This window comes from Macaca mulatta, chromosome 8 (assembly GCF_049350105.2).
Source record: "Macaca mulatta isolate MMU2019108-1 chromosome 8, T2T-MMU8v2.0, whole genome shotgun sequence".
NCBI classification, from domain to species: domain Eukaryota; kingdom Metazoa; phylum Chordata; class Mammalia; order Primates; family Cercopithecidae; genus Macaca; species Macaca mulatta.
The window spans coordinates 24,553,184-24,575,565 of NC_133413.1; the positions used below are offsets into that span (position 1 = coordinate 24,553,184).

General features: G+C 46.2%; 1 protein-coding gene and 1 long non-coding RNA gene across 5 annotated transcripts in view; both read right to left on the reverse strand.

The window, feature by feature from the left end:
- Positions 1-22,382, reverse strand: part of PEBP4 (phosphatidylethanolamine binding protein 4) — a 228,894-nt gene that overhangs the window by 173,473 nt on the left and 33,039 nt on the right.
- On the reverse strand, positions 906-18,378 carry LOC144330745 (uncharacterized). The gene is made up of 2 exons (XR_013397166.1): positions 18,120-18,378; positions 906-1,793 (listed from the first exon to the last, which is right to left on the reverse strand). It is a non-coding gene; the product is annotated as an uncharacterized LOC144330745 (long non-coding RNA).

The following is a 22,382-nucleotide window of genomic DNA, read 5'->3' on the forward strand; positions in this document are numbered from 1 at the left end:
ATGTTCGTTTTGTCTTTCTCAAGTGGATCATAGGCTCTCTGCATTCCCATAGCACCAGGCTTACTGCCGGCCACAATCTTCAAACCTCGAAAACGACTTGATTTCATTTGGAGTCAAAAGACCTGGGTTTGACTTCTGAGAGCCTGAGTTTGCACAGTTATAAAATGGGGATAATTTTCCTACCACACAGGATTTGTTGAAATAAGAGCTTGGGAGCGGGAGACGAGCTCCATTTTGGAGCTGAGAAAAGGAGGAAAAGAAGACCATGGGAGTGAGAAACAGCAGGAAGCAGAGGCTGGGCCATCTGAGCGCCCTCAAAATCCAGAGCAATGCAGGGGCTGAGAAGAGGAAGGTGGAAGCTGAGCTTTGCGAAGAGACCCCAGTCTCCATCGGAAGATGCTACCCTGTTCTCCTTTCTGCTCTAAGGCTCCGGGGAGCTCAGAGTTTAGGGAGATGGTAAATGGGAGAGAAAAATTAAAGTCAAGAGAAGTCTAAGGAAGTCGTCAAAGCACAGCCAGGCAAACAGAACCCTTAAAGGAGGTAAAAGGTAATGCCATAAATTATAGCTTAAAAGCCTCGTTTTGGGCAAATTGCTTTTTAAGAAGCAGACAAACTCTATCAATAGCATCTACCGTATGTTTTTATAAAGTGCAGAAATATGTTTTTAAAAGGCCAGTAAATAAAGTTCCTATTGATTTGAACTCAAGTGTAATCTGTTTTTCTGTCTGCCACCAACACTGGTAATAAAGCAGAATCATGTAATACGGTATTTCATCTAATGTGACTATACATCACTGCAGGGATGCCCTGCTCGGTGACCATCTATCATTTTCTATTGGTATTGCTTAGCTGCAGAATTTATAAACTTGCTCCAAATTGATGCAATGTTCAATTTTCTTTTCCAATTTATTTTTGGTTGAGCCAAGCGATATTGAGGTTTCTGAGCAAGCCGCTGAGCACCACCAGATGTTACCTGGAAGACCTCACACTCCTTCATAGGAGTGAGGAGAACATGAGCCAGTACTTACCACTCTCAACAGGCACAGAGATGGAGGGCCCTGGAAGGAGATAGGTGATGGAGAAGAGGTAGCTTCCTCCCCTGGGGACCCAGCAACGATTGTGCTCCAGGAAATCCAGGGGCCGAAGGTGAAAGGCAAGAGAACATCCAAGAGAGAAACTGCAGTAATGAACACTCAAGAGTCTGGGACTTTCACTAAGATGCAGACATCAGTTCAGTAGGTCTGGATGGGGCCTGCAGTGGCACATCTCTAACGAGTGGCCAGGGAATACCGATGCTGCTGGTCCATGGACCTCACTTTGGGCAGCAGTTCTCTAGAATTTTAGGAACTTTATGTCAGTAAGCAACCTCAAGTCATAGACTTACAAATTTCAGAGCTGGAAAGACCCCAAGGTGAAATCTGGTGCATTCTCCATTGTTTACATGGGGAAGGTATTATTAGCCTTATCTTTCAAACTCCCAGCTTCCCCTCTCTGCCCCAGCAGCACTGTGGGGCACACTTTTGTAGTGGCACTTGCCACATCATACTGTGTTGTCCACCAGACAGAGAGTGTCTAGAGGTCACTATGTTCAGAGGCCGCCTGGCAGGTGGCAGGTAGCAGGGCAGTGTGGTGGACAGAGTTTGAAATAAGACAACATGGGTTTGAATCCTGACATTTACTAGCAAGCATGCTTGATCTTAAGCAAGTTACTTTACCTTCTTGAACCTCACTAGTAACTTGGGAATAAAGTTCTTTCCTCAATATCTTCCCTCTTTTTGAGACAGGGTCTCACCCTGTCACCCAGGCTGGAATGCAATGGAGCAATCTCAGCTCACTGCAACCTCTGCCTCCCCAGGTTCAAGTGATTCTCCTGCCTCAGCCTCCTGAGTAGCTGAGATTACAGGCCTGCACTACCACATCCGGCTAATTTTTTGTATCTTTAGTAGAGATGGGGTTTTACCATGTTGGCCAGGCTGGTCTTGAACCCCTAACCTCGTGATCTGCCCACCTCAGCCTCCCAAAGTGCTGGGATTACAGGTGTGAGCCACTGCTCCTGGCCCTTCCCATCTTATTAAATAGGATAACATATGCAGCATAATGACCTTGACAAATTACCAGATGTCCAACAAAAGTCAGCTCTGTTATATATTTCTTCAGTATGCACTTGCCAGATGAATGAATGAATGAATGAATGAATGAATGAATGGTTACACGGCAGCCAAGGCAAAGAAAGTATAAGCGGCTCACACATAGGAAGAGGCCAGGGAAGTAGGTGGGGTGGAAGCCATGGAGCCAGGCTCCTCTTGCCCTCTGTCCTACCTCGCCTGCTGTCTCCCACATCCTCACTTCCCTCCAGTGAAACCCAAGTAACAAATCCAAAAAGTGCTAATTTTGGCCTCTTGGGCTGGTGTGATTCATTCCACCCAGAAGGTAAAGCTGTTTGGGGGAAGGAGGAGTCTGGGTGTGGGGATGACAATACGGTTAGGCATAGTACTGTCTCTAGCACACAACGGGAAGCTCCTGATGCAACATTCAGGGTCCTGTGGGCAAATGTTCCATTTATTTATGGAGAAGTCTCAGAGAGACAGTTTAAGCCCTTAGTGAAGCCCACTTAGGTGGGCCCGCCTCAGACAGCAGAGGAGGAATGGAGCTGGGATTATAACAGGGTCTTCTGACCCTTCCTCATCATCCTCTCACCATGGGCCACACCCTCCTTCTCAGCTTAAGAAACCAGGGAAGGAGGAAGTAGAGGGACTAAGAGTCACACTTCATTAAGCCAAGTTGTGAGAAATAAAACTTCAGTAGTCAGCCTATTTAATGCTAAAATATCTGAATAGTTTTCTAAGTAATATCTTTTCTAAATTATTTTTAAATGACATGCATGAATTGTTTTAAAAATCATGGCATGATATACATAATTTAAAATCTACCATCTTAACCATTTTTAAGTGTATAATTCAGTAGTGCGAAGTCCACTCACACTGTTGTGTAACGTCACCACCATCCATCTCCATAATGCTTTTCATCTTGCAAAACTAAAACGCCATACATACCTCTGGTAGGCGAGTTTGTTGACTTCATTCCTGGTGGAATAATTCCTGGAGGCCTAAGCTACAGCCCACTTCTCAGCGCATCTAACAATTTTCTATATTAACTAGTTTTCTGCTTTAAAAAAGCTAGAGTATCGTTTCCATTTTCTCCAAGTAAACACGGACTGACATCATGTTTTGGAACTAGAAGAGGTTGTAGGCTACAGAGCCTCATGTTTGGGGTTGGTTATCTGTCTGGTTGGATTTGAAGACAGGTAAAGATCTTTTGGTTCCAGCCAAGATAGAACATCAGGAACCAGATTCACTCTACCACCCGAAACAACGAAAACACTGAACAAAATATGTGAAACAATGGTTTCCAGATTTTGAACTTCAGGCAGTGTGGGGCAGTAATCAGCAAAAGAGGGAAAACAAATGAGGAAGATCTTACAATCAACCCAACTTAATGCCTGATGGAGTTTCTAGGCAGCAGTACAGAGAGAGAGGGAACCCAGGGAACCTGGCAGTCACCCTGAGTTGAGGAGATAGATCTCAAGTCAAAGGAGGTTAAGGTGCTCACAATTCACAGGGTAGAGACAGCTGTGCAGGGACAGAACTGTGGAAATTGCAGAAGGTCCTCCTTGAGTCTTCAGTTGAGTACAGATCAGCATGTGCATGTGAGGAAACTGAGTCCAAGGAAATAATTTCCCGAAAGAAACAGAGGGTAAAGTCTATAGGGCTCACACAAGGCTGAGAATAAACTTGTATTTTCACCAGGCACAGTAAAAAAGCTTCAGAATTCCTGGGACAGCAGGGAGCGTATTCAGCAGTGGGGCAAAATCACCCCTAGAAAAAGGCTGCTCGTGTCCTATTTACCAAAGTTTAAAAGCAAGCTTGAGAAGGATCAGACTGCTTTCAATGAACCTAACCACATGCCAGATCACAGCTCAAAAATATTTATGAGATTATAATGACATTTCACACCTAATGAAGTAAAAATTCACAATGTCTGGCACCTAAAAAAAATTACTAGACATGTAAAGAAGCAGGAAAATAGAAACCATAACAAGGACAAAAGGCAATCAATTGAAATAGACTGGGAAATGATACAGATAATAGAATTCATACACAAATATATTAAAACAGTTATAACTATATTGCATATGTTCAAGAGGGTAGGGGAAGGCTTACATATTCCCAGAGACATAGAAAATATTTTTAAAGACCCAATTCAGATTTGGAGAGATAACAATTTCATTGTCTATGATGAAGAATACACTGGATGAGATTTAACAAAAGGTTAACTATACAGAATAAGATATTAGCGAACTTGAACACACAGCAATAGAAACTATTCAAAATAAAACACACAGAGAAAAAAGACGGAAAAAAAACCCCACTAGAATAGCATATCAGTGAGCTGTGGGACATCTTCAAGTAGCCAAATATACATGCAATCGGAGTCCCTAAAATTCCCTTTTAGGGAATATTAGAAAAATTATTGGAAGAAATAATGGCAGAAAAATATCTAAATTTGATGAAAACTGTAAACCCACAGATCCCAGAAGCCCAAGCAAAGAAATGCCAAGCACAAGAGACATGAGGAAACTATACCAAACATATCACAACCAAATTGCTTAAAACCAGTGAAGATGAGAGCACAGGTTACCATTAGTAAATGTGTCACTGGCAGCCTGTGGCATATAGTAGCAAAATAATCTTGATTATCAAGTGTGATTACCTAGAACAAAGTCCCCATTGAAGATAAGAGTTTGGTGGAGTTGCACGATAGATGATTATGTCAGAATGATGAATATAAAGATGTTGGAATAAGATGACTTCTTCTGCCAGAAGTGGGAAAAGTAAATAAAAATAGTTAGAAGCTTGAGGTTTAAATTCTTGGCACAGCCAGGCATAGTGGCTCACATCTATAATCCCAGCACTTTGGGAAGCCAAGGCAGATGGATGGCTTCAGCCCAGGAGTTCGAGACCAGCCCAGGCAACATGACGAGACCCCATCTCTACAAAGAAAAAAAAAGCAAAGCATAGTGGCATGTGCCTGTGGTCCCAGCTACTCAGGAGGCTGAGGTGGGAGGATTGCTTGATTCCAGGAGGTGAAGCCTGCAGTGAACCATAATCGTGCCACTGCACTCCAGCTTGAGCAACAGAGTGAGACTCTGTCTCCAGAATAAAATAAAATAAAATAATAAAATAAAATAAGTAAAAATTCTTGTCTCAAGCCTCAATCAGAAGAGCAGGGAACAGTTAGGACTATCCTGAAAGAATCTCCCATGGTTTGTAGTTTCAGGGCCAACAAAACTGAAATCAGAAGTGGAGTCTGGCTCAGCAGGTTGTTGAATTAAACCTAAGTTAAGTTCACAGCCTCATCAGGTCTCTTACAGGAGAGGGTTTTGACTGGGAAAGATGGAACCCTGTGAATTGGGATGCTGAATTCAGATAACTGAGACTTAGACCCTGCTGAGCTCCCTTTCCAGCAGAAGCTGCCCCTTCTCCCCAGGTCCTGTCTTGCAAGAGAATCCTGATTCTCCCTGATGTCCACATTTACCATGCCTGGCTGCTCCTGACCTATTCTAGAATCAGATTTCAGCACAGCCAAGGGAGACAAGCACGAAGTCTGATTCTGAAACAGTGGACTTTCACACCAAAGTAGGTGCCATTTGTTTTTAAATATTTATTGGCAGAAATCTGAGAAATATATAGTAAGGTGCTGATCACAGAGGAAAGAAGATCATTTTCAATTGGGCCATATTGATCAATATGGATTCTGGATCCAAAGTACTGGCTGGATCATCTAGGTATGGTTCTGTTCACTCAGTGGGTTATCTGAAATGAAACCTGAACTCAATGGCATCCTATACTAAATAAAGCTAAGGTGACAGAAATTCCTTGATGTAAAGCAAGGAATCTTAATACCTGGAGAGGTATAATAATGTTGGGATGGGCTTACACATGTGTTCCCCACATGCCCTCCTTCACTCTGTCCCATGAGAACATAGTTCCTTCATGAGCATTTAGACATGTTTTGGTGAGGGGGATGCCAGCATTCTTTTTTCCTTGGTTGTCTTCGGAGTTTATCTTTGGTTTTTAGCAGTTTGATCATGATATATCTGGTCGGATTTAAAAAAAAATTCTGATTAAGGTTCTCTGAGTATCTTGGATCTGTGGTATGTTGCCTTTCTTTAAGACATTCTTGGCCTTATCTCTTCAAATAGTTCTTCTACTCTGCTCTCTTTTCTTAATGAGATCCCCACTATACATATGCTAGACCATTTTACGTTGTCCCACAATTCTTGGGTGCTCTGTTTTGTCCCCCAGCCTTCTTTTCTCTCTTTATATTTCTTTAGATAATTTCTGTTGCTCTATCTTTAAGTTCACTGATTTTTCCAGTTTACATCTGTTATGTCTAATTTGCTGAGAAGCTTAAGTTCCTGTTTCAGTAACCTGTCTAGTTTTCCAAGTTTGTTGGAAGTTCTGCTTTTTGGGGCACATTACCTCCAAGGGGATGAGACCCATCCTTGAACCCAGCCTAGGTGGCACTGGCCTTGCTTCCCATGGGCAAGTTTCTTCATGCCAGTCTCTCTGCCTGTGCTCCCAGTTACTGCCTACCTAGTGCCCCCCCTGCCCTGGGGCAGATTTGCTGTGTGGCATCAGACAGTTGCCTGAAAGTTGCTGGTAATGTGGTTGGAGAGATGAAACATGTTCCCAAATCCCACATCCTGGCATCAAGTGAGACAAGTGCCACTGAAACCTAGAATGACGTGGGAACCCAGAAGAAGATGTGCTAATCTGGGAGGAGAGATAGGGAGTGAAGCTTGGACAATCACTGTCATAGCTGGAGTATGATCTGATGAAGATCTGAACTAGAGCAATACATAGGCCAGGGTAATACCAATTAATCAGGAATGACTGAGTTTTGCTCCTGCTGACCTATCAACTCTTACTCCAATGGCTCCTTTAACCGATGGTTGCAGTGTTCAGTGAGGGTATTATCCAGGCTCCAACCTGCTTGCTCAGAGCCATCCTCAGGCTAAGGGGAGTCTTCTCTGATCTCCCCTCCTCATCCCAATGATGGGGTACCTCCCATCCCTCCTGCTAGGGGTTTCTAGGGCTCACTCAGGCACACTCCTACTCTCACTTTCCTGACATCTTGTGTTTCTGGTTCAGCGATTTCTGGTTCTGGGGACCTGGAGAACCACATTACCTATTTCATTTCTCACTTCCCCCACCAGTCCTTGGCCTCTTTATTATTGTTCAAGCTGAGGTTCAGGAGTGACACAGACTCTCCCAATGCCTCATTCAGTCCTTGGTGGAACCAGCATTACACAGAGATTGCAAGGTGACAACTTATGATAAGGCAGAATTTTGAAGGTGTCAGGTGCCTCAATTATGTCACCACCTGCTATATGATGCCTTAAAATCCACAATTAGTGTCTCTTCCCTTTAACTCACTAGTTCTCAATGTGTATTGATGTACATGATAGTTTCTCTCTCTCTTCATCTCTAATATATATAATATATATGGTATATTTGGATATTTTTATATATAACATATTTAGATATTATATATAACTAAATCTAAAATGGATAATATACCTATACCTATCTATATATATTTGTGTGTTATACATATACACGTGTGTGTGTGTGTGTGTGTGTGTGTATGTATATAATCCAAATATACTACGGCTTAGTGTAGACATTGAGATGTGGGAAAGATTTTTTGAAGCATAGGAGAAATGTTCAAAATTGAGTAAAAACCTGCTTTTTCTGCTAATTGAGAAGATACAGCCCCTTTTCTTCTCCTCCTCTTCCATCTTCTTTAAATGTAAGACTGTTCAGAATCTTATCATGCAAAGTCCCTGGGGACAGATCACATTGTAAGCTGCTATCAGTCACTGCACTGCACGGGATGTGATGTATTCAGAAGCCCAGATATGCATGGAGGAGGGGAGGTAGAGGAGAATGAAGATACTGCCTGTCAAAGGGGAAGAGAGCTGTGGGAAAGGACACACGATTAGAGTATTGAGGCACCAAAAACAAACCCTTTCATAGCCTTACTCAGGCTTATCTCTGCCATTTGACTCTTAAGACCTAGCTCTCTGGTTTTGGTACGTGTAAAAACACCACTGAGTATTTTGCTTTCCTTGTTCAAGCCTTACAACAAACGTATGAGATGGGTATTACTAATTCCATTTTATAGTTGAGTAAACTGGCTTGGAGAGGTGAGTTTCAAAACCATTTCTATCTCCAGTCCAGATGTTTCTTTTAAACATCAAACTCATTAAAAAAATACTTCACATCTCTCCCTGGACTCACACCCTCACCATGTCCAGATCAGAGGCCCTGAGCTCTTGTACTCATCTCCTCAACTTGCTCTTCCCTCAGCCCTTCTCATGTGCTATGAAATGAACTGTGTCTCCCAAAATGCCTATGTTGAAGTCCTAACCCCCAGTGTGATGGTATTTGGAGGTGGGGCCTCTGGAGGTGATTGGGTCATGAGGGTGGGGCCTTCACGATGGGATCACTACCCCTATAAGAAAAGACCCCAGAGAGCTCACTCTCAGCCTCCACCATGTCAGGACACAGTGAGAAGGTAGCCGTTTTCAAGTCATGGAGGGAGCCCTCATCAAAAACTGAATCTTCTGGCACCTTGATCTCATAATTCCAGCTTCCAGAAGAGTGAGAAAATAAACTTCTGTTGTTAAAGCCACCCAGTTGGCCGGGCGTGTTGGCTCACGCCTGTAATCCCAGCACTTTGGGAAGCTGAGGTGGGTGGATCACCTGAGGCCAGGAGTTTAAGACTGGCTTGGCCAACATGGTGAAACCCTGTTTCAACTAAAAATACAAAAATTAGCCAGGCATGGTGGTGGGTGCCTGTAATCCCAGCTACTTGCAAGGCTGAGGTGGAAGAATCGCTTGGACCTGGAAGGCGGAAGTTGCAGTGAGCCTAGATCACACCGCTGCACTCCAGCCTGGGCGACAGAGGTAGACTCCACCTCAAACAAACAAACAAACAAAAGCCATCCAGTCTATGGTATTTTGTTATGGAAGCCCAAGCTAAGACACCATTACAGAAAATGGTCACTCAATCCTCCCAGCCAGCCATCAGCGGCTCAATCTAATCTGCCATCAGTGGCAGGTTCTCAATCAAAGTGCTCCAAGCTCTGGTTTGCAGTAAGTTTAGAAAGATAACCACAGACATTCATGCCCGAGGGAATGTTCCCCTCATGCCCTGCACCCCTAGGTGAAAGCTAGAGGTGGCCCCTTGGCTGTTAGCTCCTCTTTGTCCCTTTCTTTATCCTCTGGAGTTAGTACGTCCTTCTCGATGGTCTGGCATAGAGGAGATACTGCTTGTAACAGAAAATGTGTGGTTGAAATCCAGGCTGAGGGGCTGGGCAGGTTATGGGATAACAAAGGGGTGAATTTGGAGGGGCTGGGCCCTGGGGAGGCCCCCTTACTGCCCGGGAGGGAGAAGTTCAGGAAGGCAGAGAGGGACGGGCCCCACCCTGTAAACTAGGCCTGGCAAGGAAACTGAGTCTCAGTATCCCTTTGCTAGTCCCTGCTGTGGACAGCTCCAAGGAGGTGTGGCTTGGCTAAATAAAGTCCATTGTCCCAGACAGGCGGTACAGCACAGTGGTTCATTCACAGCCTCTGAAGTTCGAGAGCTAGGACCCAGGGCAAGCTACACACACCTGCTTCTTCATCTGGAAAATGGGGGAAGTAGCAGTACCTACCTCAAAGCATTGTTGGGAAGATTAAATGATGATGATACACAAAGAATATAGCCCTGCTAGCCCAGCTCTCTGGAGGTAGAAAAGCTGCCCTATGCAGGCTGCACACAGACTCAGGGAGCCAAGGGCTGCCGGGGGCATTTGGCCATCATTGCCCCTTTCCCAACCCAAGGCTCTGCAGGCAAGTGCCAGCTCCTTTCTGTAGAGCCTTGGCCCATGGAAAGGCAGAGAGAATGGCTCTCGTGTCCCTGAGGGTCCCAAAGAGCTTCCATGAGGGAGATGAGCCTTCAAAATCATTAATTCTGAAAAGCCACACATGACAAGGAACCTGCTTTTGCAGGGGAAAAAGAAGTGTTTGTTAGCATTCTATTCTGGGAGGTTCTTTAGGTGCACCCTGCTTCTCAAGCCTGATCCTGGGCTTCTGGAACCTGCGACTCACCCTGTTACCGTGGTGTCTGCTGAGCAGCACCTGGCGGTGGTGCCTCTCATCTCAGCAAAGTGGCTATGACTCCTGGCTACTTTTCCCCTAGCCAGGGTGAGGAGATGAGAGAAGAGGGTGCAAAGACGAGAGAAGAGGGTGCAAGGCATCTCATCTGCTCAGTGCTAGAAAGGAAATTAAAATATTGCAGAGAAATCGCAGAATTCGTGAGTGCACTGCTTTTCATTTTTCAAAGAGCTTTTGTGGGCATTATGTCACCTGAGCCACCTAAGAACCCTGGGACAGCAGGGATGACCAGGAATGTTTAATCTGCCCATGTTACACATGAGGAGATCAAGAACGTGGAGAGGTTAACCTTCTCACCCGCGGTCAAGGTTAGTGACAACGAGAGGAGCATAGCACAGAGAAATCTCAAAAACAAGGAGGAGACCTGGCTTGTGGTTTGGGCTCTATCACCACCTGCCTGCATGACCTCGGGCAAGAGCCTTATCTATGCTTCAACTTTCTTGTCTGCAAACTGAGGAGCAGGACACCTACTGCACCAAGCCCACAGGACTACCATGAGACAAAGCTAAGGAGTCGGAAACGTGACAGGCTCTCTAAATGTAAGGCACGGTGAGAATGACTTATCAGGAGGTCATGCACCCCACAGCACAGCTGAGAATGGGAAAGAGTCGGGGAGGGGTGTGAGACAACTTTAGTGAGCGCCTACTACAGAAAGAGCTCCATGTATGCTAATTGGTTCCTTCAAGTACTTTTTCTCTTTTGATCCTCTTGGTACTCCATTACAAAGATAGGCTCACACCTGTAATCTCAGCACTTTGGGAGGCTGAGGTGGGTGGATCACTTGAGGCCAGGGGTTCAAGACCAGCCCGGCCAACATGGTGAAACCCTGTCTCTACTAAAAATACAAAAATTAGGCAGGCATCATGGCGGGCGCCTGTAATCCCAGCTACTTGGGAGGCTGAGGCATCAGAATCACTTGAGCCCAGGAGACGGAGGTTGCAGTGAGCCAAGATCACGCCACGGTACTCCGGCCTGGGTAATGGAGGGAGACTCTGTCTCTGTCTCAAAAAAAAAAAAAAAAAAAAAAAAAAAAAGATATTATCTTATTTACTTTTACAGATGAAAGAACTAAGCCTAAGAGGTTGAGACACTTAAGCTAGATGGATACAGAACTCGGATCTGAACTCAGATCTGTCTATCCTATGCTGATTTCCTGGCCCCACCTCTGAAAAATACACCAGAAGCCATTTTATATGTGTCACAGGGCTCACAGGCTACAACTCAGGCACTTGCTTCACATCCTCATTCTAAGCCTATTTACTCTTAGTTTAGACATAATTCTGACATAGTCAGCTCTCAGGTTGCCCACACCACCACACATCAGAAGGACCATAAGGACACTAGTCATCCTTGACAGCAGCAAGAAGTGACAGATGACAGGAGGATGATAAAGTGCTTAAAAATAATTTTAGCAGTTTGGTGTGGTTTTGTGTAGAAGCAAATAGCCCTACACATTTCCTTGGTCCTCACAGATATCACTGCGCATGATCTAAGAAAAGTTCTGCCTTCCTTATGAACATAAAACAAAACCTATATTCCGCGGGCAGGCCTGGCTCCAGAAAAAGAATCTTCACATTGGGAGGGGCGGCTGGTGAAATGACAGAGTATTCACTGAAGACTTGCAGGCAGCAAGATGGAAGCAAAAGAAGACAGTGACATGAAATAGATGGTCTGGTGCAAAATCGCTGTTGACTTATTATAGACATGATCAATGAAGATGGATCGGGACTCTGTCTTGTGTCAGCACAGTCCTAGGCCTCGGGGATTCAGTTGTGAGGTTGGCTCTCTCTGCTGTCTTGGAACTACCTAGGGTCGGTCCTGCAGGGACTGTGTCATGTTGATCTTCAGCTTCTAACCTCTGGGGAGGGACGTAGCCCCTCCTGGTCCACCTAAAGTCATCTTTAATACTGCCCACCCACTCTCCACACTGTGCAGTTCGACTAAGGCAACCTCCAGAGTTCTAATTCCCTGTCATAGATGATTGAGAACTAGGGCAACCTCCTCTCCAGGGCAAGGCCAAACCTGCTCAAAGGATCCCAGGCTAGGGGATTTGCAGGCTGTGTAGGAGCACAATGACAGAACCCCGGTGAGGATACAAGTCAACAACTCCGGCCACTGTTGAAAAGAAATACTTTTACTTAGCGAGGGCACTGTTCTGTGACAGATGTTTACAATGATGACACTGCATCATTTAACAAAGGTTAAATCATGTTCACTAGACTCTGTTTAAGAAGCCATGGCCATGTGTCGTGTTTTAGAAAGACTGCCATTACAAATGATTCAAATAAGATTGAGTACATGAATGAGCCAGGGTCAGCTATCCAGAAGATGAGCTTGGAAAGAACAGCTCATTCCCAAGTGTGGCATTACTGCATTGCCATTTTTAATTTTAAAAACCTACGTAAATTTTAGCCACGCGCGGTGGCTCATGCCTGTAATCCCAGCACTTTGGGAGGCTGAGGCAGGTGGATCACCTGAAGTCAGTTGCTTGAGACCAGCCTGACCAACATGGAGAAACCCCGTCTCTACTAAAAAATACAAAAATTAGCCAGGCATGGTGGCACATGTCTGAAATCCTAGCTACTTGGGAGGCTGAGGCAGGAGAATTGCTTGGACCTGGGAGGTGGAGGTTGCAGTGAGCCGAGAACTCACCATCACACTCCAGCCTGGGCAACAAGAGCGAAACTCCATCTCAAAAAGAAAGAAAGAAAGAAAGAAAGAAAGAAAGAAAGAAAGAAAGAAAGAAAGAAAGAAAGAAACTTACATAAATTTAAAAAAATCTACGTCCTAACTCCAACCCCCATGTCATTTCCATCATAGACCACGCCAAGTTCCCTGGATGCCCTGGTAGTCTTATGGCATGAGGCAGATAGAGTGCTCTCATGTGTCCATGAGACCTTGGTGAGGATATGACAAGCCCCACGTTGCTTCATGTAGGATCTGATGCCTGGTTAGCCTCTCCCCAGGCGACCTCTCCCTCCTGCACAGCCTGGGTGGCCTGGACACCTGGACTCTAGCCTCAGCTCTGTCATCAGCCCCAGGCCCGGTGAATGCTGAGATCTCAGCTCTGGTCTCTGTCCAGCTCTTGTCTCTGCAAACTTCCCTAGGGTCAGAAACAGCTTCTGCCCAGGAGGAGTTAAGTTTCCAACACGTCACAGAGGATCAAAGAACCCTGAGGGTTCTGCTACATAAATAATCAAGGGAGTTTGTCAAAAGGAAGGTCCCAGAAGCCCTACTAGAGGGTAAAGGCATTGGATACACCAGGAACTTTTCCAGGAGAACAGTTTTCCAAACTTAGGGATCCCAGATCCTGCAGTATAGCCTTGCATTCCCACATGCTGTAGGGGTGGGGGAGTGGGGTGGAGGTGAGCATTGAACCTTGGACCTTTCTCATTACACCGCTCAGACCTCATAAATAGGAGGGCCTTGTAATAGCTTGATGGCCCTGAAAAGATGGCAGTGGTATTTCAGGTACAACCTGAAACTTGGATTCCATCTCGCTCTGATAGCCTTCTACTCCCATAGCTTAAGCAAGAAGAATCACCCTGGAAACCCCGAAATGTTGAGAGCAGGACTCATTTATCTGTTATGTGAGAGCCAACCATGATGTTATGATTAAATTTGGGAAACAGACAGCTGGTGTTCAAATCCTGGCTTCAACACTCACGAACCGTGTGACCTTGGGCAAGTTGCTTAACCAACGTGTGCCTCAGTTTTCTCATCTATAAAACGGGGATAATGATGGCTGTGAAGAGTAAATGAGCTAATATTTCTAAAGCACTGAGAACAGTGTCTGGCACATGCCAGTGTGTGCCAAATAAAACAAAATAATTGGGCAAAGGCAGGGGATTGAAAGATGCGGCATTTCTAAGAAACGCAGCTGAGGTTCAAATGCGTGGAGTCTCTCTCCTTACCCCCAGAGGCAGCAGTTCCTGAATGGGGCCGCAGGGGAGGGAGTGCGTGAAGGGTTAAACCCCCAAGTGTGCAGAAAAACAAGTTCCATCTGGTCCCTGGGACAAAGCAACAGCCTGCAAAGCCCCCAGCCCGGGCTCCTGCTCAAAGGACACATTGCTTTTTAAAATTCCAACTTGTAGCTGCCTCGATCTATAAATCAACCCGTTCTCTACACCCTAGAGCTCCGAGCAGCATTCGCAAATGGCAGCAAGATATCCAGGCTCCCAGAATAGGCATAGGAAAGTGCCCTTGCAACTCGGCCAGGGTTACCTGGTACCCATCCTCTCTGCTTCCAGGGCTTCCTCCTTGACCTCCTTCAAGGCAGGCATTGCTCTCGCATGGCAAAGAGCAGGCAGACAAGACAGAGCCAATGGTCAAGGCTCCAGCTGGGAATGGGACTTTTGCTTAGACGCCCAATTTCAGTGAGCTGCCCCTGGACTCAGCTGAGTTCCTGTCTTTGTTCATTGTCACAAAAAGAAAACTAAAGCTGCTTGCCCTGCCTCCCGACACTGTGACTGAGACCCTATTTTTAGATGCCAGGCTGAGAGTGGGGCAAGGCTGATTAATGAGAAACATCAAATACTCCACGGAGGCTGGGGGAACCTTACTTAGAGAAACAGCAGCCTGCTTCTCGGCTCCCTGGCTGATCTGCACACGGGACAGCTTGTGCCTCAGTACGTGCTGTGGGACCCCAGCGCTCTCCGTACCTGGAAGAGGAGAAGGAGCCAGGATAAGGCTGACGGGGCTTCCTCGTGGACCTTGGCTAGAAGCAGAGTCCTTCCGTTTTTATCACCCCTAGACCTGTGCCCACGCCTGGATGATGCTGAATCCAGCACCAGCATTAACCCTGCAGGGCAGGAAAGTAATTCACAAAAAGTTGGGCAATTCAAAGTTACAGTTTCCACAGCAACCAGCACTCAGACCATTTGGGTAGCTGAAGCCTTTTCCTCTTAGCATTCGCCCCCCCGTCCCCCACAGCATTTTTTCCTTCTTATTAAAGTAATACACATTCATTGGAGAACATATGGAAATTACAGACAAGTGTAAAGGAGAAAATAAAAATCACCCTTAGTCTCAACACTCAAGGAGATCCAATGTTAACATTTTGATATATTCTCCATTCGCCTAGTTTTTTATTTTTGCATGCATAAAAGATATAATTTTTGAAAATTGGAACTATTGTTAAATGACTATTTTATCATTTGGCTTCCTTCGCTTAAAAATACATTGTGAGATTTTCCAATAGCCTTAAATATTCTTCGAGAACATGCTTTTTAATGGCTATATGGTACTTTTTCATATGGATAGAGCACATTTTATTTAACCAATCTATTGTTGAACATTTAAGATGATTTTCTTTTCTTTCCTGCTATTTTAAATAACACTACAATGAACATCCTTTTACATAAATTTTTGTGTGTTTCTCTGATTAAGTAATCAGATTAGAATAAATTCCTAGAACTAAAATTACTGCTCAAACACAATGGACATGCTAATGACTTTGATAGGCATTATTGAATCATCAGATTCATCTAGAAAAGTTGAAGCAATTTGTACTTTTGCCTGCAGTGTATACTCTTTTAAGAAAAGAACACAAACTGTCATTTAGTTGATTTTTAAATCAAGTTATAGACTATTTTCTAAAATCACATTCTTTACATTGTAAATGGAATGGAACTTCCCCCATATTTTTAATGAACGTTTTTCTTTCTATAATCACCCATTAACATCCTTTTATTTTTTTTTTTTAAAAATAGGGTATTCATCTTTTTCTTGCTAATTTATAAGAGCCCTTTATGCATAAAGATAATAATGCTTTGCATATTTGTGGCACATATGTTCTCTCAGTTTGTCATGGGGTTTTCATTTTATTTATGGCAATTAAAGTGCAGAAGTTTCAAATGTTGCTGTAATTCACATCCCTCTTTCTTTTTATCACTTTGTCCTTTGATTTTACACCTAGGCAGACCTTTTCTCTCCTGAGATCAGCTATGTATCTACTTGAATGTTGTTGTTCTGGTTATTTTGTGGCTGTGTCAGCTTGGTTTTCTGTCCACTGCTCTAAGCCACATAGGCTTCAGGTAGAGGCAAGGACTGGCCTTTATTTCTCTAGGGGTCCGGAGGTAGGAGCCCGCCTGGACAGGTCAGAGGCAGTGGCCAAAGAGATGCAGGACCCAACCTGCCTGCTGCTCCCACCTCACAGGTCTCAGCCTGGCAGGCACCTCTCCACAGGGCCCTGGGATGTTGCTGGTGAATGGAAAAGATGAACGAGGAGGAGGAAATAGCTGTTCCACGATTACATACTGAAAAAGGTACACCTCACGTGGCCCTGTTTCCCATCTGAGGTGGGGGCGGTGGAGGATGGGAGCGCCAGATGTATGGAAAGCTGGCAAGTTGCTTCACTCTTAGCACGTTAGAAATCAAGGAATCCAATTCCAAACCTGAAATTAACCATCATGCTATTTGCAAGATGAAGAGTTTGAGGCAGTTGCTGACATTGCATATCCCCAAATACCAGGTTTTCATCTAGGAGAAATGCTATAGAGGTGGAGGAACCTCGGGCTCTCCAGAGATGCAGGTCTTCACTTCAGCCTACCCCCAACCCTCAATCTCCAGGAACCCTAGACACAGCAAGTACCAGGTGGGAGGGGGTGATGCTGAACAGAGGGTGTTACCTCAGGACACCATCCAGGCAGAGGACACTGCAGGCTGCCTCCTCTGTCCAGCCTCGGGAGAGTGTGCCTTCCCGCATCCCTATTTCAATCCAGCCTTCAAACTTCTCACCAAGGCTGCCTGGCAAGTTTGCCAAGTCAGTTCTGCAAGGGATTTGTACATTCACCCCACAGGTTTACTGAGCATCTACTATCTGCATAGCCCTGTGTCTAGCCTTGTAATTTATTCCTCTTCAACCAGGGATAAAGTATTTCCTGCAAATCTCCCTCTCCCCTTTCTCTCTCCTTAAATCCTTAAATAAATAAATAAGCCCTCTGTCTTGAGTTCCGCATCCACTGGCCACTGCCTTGCCTCGACTGTCATGTTGCAAGGCTGCAGTAGTCACCCGGGTGGCCGAGACGACTGTCCATCACCATCACTACCATCATCCTCGTCTGCTGAATGCTTCCGAAGTTTGGCATTGACAGGTTGACATACATGATCTCTTGTCATCTTCATCTAATAACATTTTTTCAACAAATATTTACTAAGTGCCTACCATGTGACTGAGACTGTTCCAATGCTTGGTGTGCACCAGCGAATAAACCAGACAAAGATTCCTGCCTTCATGGAGCTTACATTCTAGTTGTGGGGTGGGGGTGAGAATAGATAAAATGAACAAGCAAAAAATGTAAAAAAAAAAAAAAATGAAAAAACGATATGGAGGTTAGAAGGTGGTAAAGGAAAGTGGTGAAGGTTAGAAGGTGAACGCAAAGGAAAGAAGTTAAGAGGGATAAGAGGTCTCTGGGCTGTCAGAGCTGGGGGATCTGGAAGGCCTCCTTGGAAGGTAACCTTCAAGCAAAGACTTGAAGGAGAGGAAGACATGAGTTATGAAGCTATGAGCGGGACCGGGGGAGGCAGGCAGATACTATCCTAGTGCAAAGGCCCTATAGAGCATGCCCCATGCAGTCAAGAAACAGAAAGGAGGCTGGGCACAACAGCTCATGCCTGTAATCCCAGCACTTTGGGAGGCCAAAGCGGGCAGATCACTTGAGGCCAGGAGTTCAAGACCAGCCTGGCCAACATGGCGAAATCCTGTCTTTACTAAAAATATAAAAATTAGCCAGGTGTGGTGGTGTACACCTGTAGTCCCCACTACTTGGGAGGTTGAGATAGAATTGCTTGAACCCAGGAGGCAGAAGTTGCAGAGAGTCGAGATCGTGCCACTGCACTCCAGCCTGGGTGAAAGAATGAGACTCCATCTCAAAAGAAAGAAAAAAGAGAGAAAAAGGGAGAGAGAGACAGGAAGGAGCGAGGTAAGCAAGGGAGGTGATGAGCAGTTAGTAGGTGAGGTCAGAGAAGTGAAGAGGTGATGGGCTGGCTCACACCAGGTCTGGGAAGCCACTGTCAGCACTTTGGCTCTTACTCTGGTGAAATGAGGAGGAATTGAAGGATTTTGAGCAGAGGTTGAACCGATCTGAGCTGCAGATGTAAAGGCTCACTCTGACTGCCTGGCTGAGAGTATGCTGGGCGTTGAGGCAGGCAGAGGTGGTGGCAGGGAGATGGGTTAGGAGGCTGTTGCAATGACCCGGGTCGGCAGGATGGTGACCCTGGCCAGGGTGCTGACAGTGAATGAGAGAGGTGGTCAGCTCTGGATGTAGTTTCCTGGTGCATTGGCTGCATGGTGAGAGAAAGAAAGTTGCAGTTAGCCAAGATTGTGCCACTGCACTCCTGCATGGGTGACAGAGTGGGACCCTGTCTCAAAAAAAAAAAAAAAAAAAAAAAGAGAGAGAGATACTGATGACTCCAACATGTCCAGCCTGCACAGCTAGAAGACTGGAGTTGCTCTTGACCAAGATGGGGCAAGACTGAAGATGGAGCAGGTTGGGGCAGGCTGGGGTTGGGAGTGATGACTGGGTACTTGGGGCTGGACATGTTTCATTTGAGGTGCTTATCAGACACCCCAGATGCATGTGAGCAGGAAATCGTTGTTATGCAGGTGACATTTAAAGTCATGACATTGGATGAGACCACCCAGCAGAGGAAGTTGGGAACAAGAAAGGAGAAAAGGAGACACTGAAGTGAGAGCCAGAAAGAGTGAAAGTCAGTCCAGAGAGTGTGGGTCATGGAGGCCAAGGGAAAAAAAAAAAAAAAAAAAAAATCCTGTCTAGGAGGAGGCAGTGACCCACTCAGTGAAATCCTGCTAACGGGTCAAGAAAGATACGGACTGAGGATTAACCACTGGCTCTCACCCCTGAAATGGATATTCCACCCATTTTAAGGTGAGGAAAAGGAATCTCAGAGTGAGGAAGTAACTTGCCCAAGGTCACAAGCTGCAAGCAACAGCGCTGGGATTTAAACTCAGGTCTGTGCAAAGCCAGGGGCCTTGGCACTTCTCAAACTCACCCCTTGGGCTCCAAGTATTCCATGGACCAAGGAAGGCAGCACTGAGAGGCAACAATTCGTGTTCCTGCTAGGTATTCGTACTCAGGAAGCCTGAGGGGAGGGGAAACTGCAAGTGAATAGGGGACTGACAGACAGTGCAATTTTTAAAATCTTTTCAATCCAGGGAGAGGTGTGAGAGGCACGCTCAGTGCTGGGCCTTCTTTTCTTGCAAATGACCATCCCACCCAGCTAACTAGGGGCTTGACCCTGGAAGGCACTTCCAGTTAGCGGCTGAGGTTTAAAGCATTGCATCCCAGGGATATTTCCATTTTAATGGCAGAAGGGCATTTCCACAACCAAGTGGCCAAGAGAGACGGGGCAGGGGTTGCAGAAGGGTTGCAGAGAGAGATGAGCCCACCCAACCCAAATCAGGCATCCTCTATTTTTTCACTCCTGGGTGACCTGCCCTCTGCAATGCCTTCCTGCATCAGTGGCCCCAGCCATTCAGCCAGCCCTCAGGTTCCTGGGGCGGATGACGGTCACCTATCTCCCCCTGGTGTTGGCTCTTTCCATTGCAGCCCCAGGAGATAGAGGGCGATCTCCGCCTACCCGCCAGCGAGGCCTGGGGAGCCACACCTAAGACGTTGGTCCAGGGTCCTCCTCCCTACCCCACCCTCTGCGGCTCTACACTGGGCCATGGCACAAACCCTCCGCATTGCCAGCACCTGGGAGTTCAAATGTGTAATGGCTTCTTCTCACTCAGTCTCAGGTTAGCAGTGCAGACCTAACCCGCAGTAAAGAAATGAGGGTCCCTGATTTGCGCACACCACTATACCCCCATATCATTCCCTCGGCTCAATCACTTGATGTTGCTGGGCCACCATTAGCCCTTTTGTAAAGGGAGGTGACAGAACCAGAGAAGTCTCACAACCCACTCCTTCTCTGTACCGACTTAGGTGGCTGGCTTCTTCCCTGGGCCTGGAGTAGTCCCTGGAAATACCTCAGGACGTTTGGGGTGTACTGCAGCTTGCTCTCTGCCCACTGAGAAGCAGTGCTGTGGAGTGGTTAGGGGCAGGAGCTTTGGAGGCTGCACAGACCTGGGTTCAAATCCTGACTTTATTGCTCATGAGCAGTGGGAATTTTTCTGTGCCTCAGTTTCTTCATCTGTGAAATGAGGGCATTCATGCCTTCTGTGCTGGGTGGCTGCAAGGCTTAAGTGTGATACGGTTCATAAAGTGGTTAGCACAGAGCCTGGCCACGTGGAGAATGGCCAGCAAATGTCACCATGTAGTAAACAGAGGGCTGGAGTGGCTGGGGAAAGGGCTAGAGCCAGGGGATCCAGGCTCTAGTCTCATCACTCCACGCAATACATCTGTACTTTAGAGCAAACTAATGTCCGCCAGGTTGTAATGAGGCTCCAATGAGGTGCTGAGGCAGCACGCCGATGGGTGCCAGGTTCGGAGCCAGCCCAGCTGCGCTCTCCTGCTGATCTTGGGAGAGTGGCTTTATCTCTAAGGACCTTGGGTTTCTCATCACAGACAGGGATCAACACCCGCCTGACCCACCTCTCAGGACTGATTGGAGGTAAGGGGTGTGAAATGACAGCACTGACATGCTACAAATAAAAAGGACTGTCATGATAGGGAAAGTGTTTTGAAAATTGTACAGCTTACCCCATTGTTAGCAAGAGACCAAGCCCCCAGCCTCCTGCACTCACTCCATATCACGGCACGCATCTCCCTGCATGGGATCTGCCTATTTTCTTGCTGGTCTCCCAAGCACACAGAGGTCTCTGCTCTCGAGGAGTTTATGTTCTCATTGGAGAGACAAACGAGAAAATGAACGGTGAGAACCCAGAAGGTATTACCAGGGGCAGAAGTAGGCAGTTCTCCATCCACCTGGAAGCCTTGCTAGAAACACCCAGTGAAGGAAGAACAATTCTCAGAAGGGAAGCTTAGCCCCAGGGCAACTGCCCAATGGCTTGGCAAAAATGGACAGGGTTACGGAACCCTTGTATAGCGAAGAAGGTGCTGGAACGGAAGTCAGGAGGCCTGGGTGGTAGTCTAGGCTCTCTATTAATTTGAAAAGACTACATATTGTATGATTCCAACTTTATGACATTCTGGAGAAGGCAAAACTACAGAGACAGTGAAAAGACCAGTGGTTGCCAGAGGTCGGAGGGAGGCATGAATAGGCGGAGCACAGAGGATTTTCAGGGCAATGAAACTACTCTGTATGATACTATAATGCCATCATGCATTTGTAGAAACCCACAGGAGGTGCAGCACCCAGAGTAAGCCCTAATGTGAGCTATGGATTTGGGTGATAGTGATGTGTCAGCGTAGGTTCGTGGAGTAGAACAAATGCACCGTTCTGGTGGAGGGTGCTGAGGGTGGGGGAGGCTGTGCCTGTGTGGGGGCAGGGGTACATGGGAACTCTCGGTACCATCTGTTCAATTTTGCTGTGAACCTAACACTGCTCTAAAACATAAAGTCTATTAAAAATAAATAAATATTTTTCCCTGATCTGTTGTCTCTTCACCTGTAAAACAGAGACACTAATACTTGCTCTGCCTGCCATGACACCCACATGGCCACGATTGGGGTCTAGTGGACTCTGTGAGCATGAGACCAACATGTCACGGGTGTGCTGGTCCCTGGAAGAATGAGAGATGCCCTCAAAGTTGGGATCCTATGACAACTGCCCCTGCCAGCCCAACTCCCAGCAGCCGCTGCAGCCCCCTCCTCCGGCAGTTCTCACCTCCCCACCAGGCAGTGAGGGTTTTGGACTGCAGTGGGCACCTCCTCCCAGTGGCAGTTCCCCACTGCAGGGCTGGGAGCTCCACCCACCTCCTCCTCTCCACCCCTCACCCACAAGCCTGCAAGTTTTAACAAATAACACAGGATATTGCTCTTCTAAAAATCTGCAAAACCTTTCTAAAAACTCCCTTTGAGGCCACCACCTTCTTTCCCCGGTGAGAGCAGGCAACAAGTCCCTGTAGCATTCAAAATGCTCTTCCTTGTAAATGGCTCCGACAAAGGCCGGCAGCTATTTAAAAATCCAAGAAGGCTTTGCTGACACTCCCAACATACCGCTGTGAACAGA